We start from the raw sequence: 1,011 nt of genomic DNA, 5'->3' as shown, positions 1-1,011 counted from the left end.
TTCGGGAGGAGCACGATCAGATAATCAATCAATTCGGCACAGGTGGAGCTCGTTAGTTAATCACCTTAACTAGCACAATACGTATATATATATATATATATATATATATATACAGCCAACTTAATTCTGTCCCACGACAGTTTTTCAGCATCCCTCCTCCACCCAAACTCCTCACTCTATTCTATTTATCATACCATTTTTTAGGGATAGGGGGAGTTCTCGGGGTTCGGGCTCTCTCCTGAGCTCGGAGCCCTCCCTTTGGATAGCATGCCAAATGTGACCCTGGACCACAAAACCAGTCTTAAATCGCTGGGGTATATTTGTAGCAATAGCCAAAAATACATTGTATGGGTCAAAATTATCGATTTTTCGTTTATGCCAAAAATCATTAGGATATTAAGTAAAGATCATGTTCCATGAAGATATTTTGTAAATTTCCTACCGTAAATATATCAAAACTTAATTTTTGATTAGTAATATGCATTGCTAAGAACTTAATTTGGACAACTTTTTTTGCACCCTCAGATCCCAGATTTTAAAATAGTCGTATCTCTGCCAAATATTGTCCTATCCTAACAAACCATACAGCAATGGAAAGCTATTTATTCAGCTCTCAGATTATGTAAAAATCTCAATTTCGAAAAATGTACCCTTATGACTGGTTTTGTGGTCCAGGGTCACAAATATGCTTACTAATTGCTCAATCCTATTATATGCGAACTAACATAATGCCATTAATAGTGACTATACAGCCGTTACATGAGCTCTGATGTTAAATGCAACAGAAAGGAAGTCCATTATTTTGTTTGGCAAGTGTCTTTTCCTGTAGTTCATTGTGCAATGCATAATTACATAACTATAACATTTTGTTTAATTAAATTGGACTACCTTACGTGACAAAAATTCAAGTTCCAATTGGAACAGGAATCAATAATGAGAAACATACATTTTTAGTTTCTACTCTGACATGGTCCTAATATATATATATATATATATATATATATATATATA

This window comes from Sinocyclocheilus anshuiensis, unplaced genomic scaffold (assembly GCF_001515605.1).
Source record: "Sinocyclocheilus anshuiensis isolate Anshui unplaced genomic scaffold, SAMN03320099.WGS_v1.1 scaffold257, whole genome shotgun sequence".
NCBI lineage: Eukaryota > Metazoa > Chordata > Actinopteri > Cypriniformes > Cyprinidae > Sinocyclocheilus > Sinocyclocheilus anshuiensis.
This window is presented reverse-complemented; position numbering follows the sequence as displayed.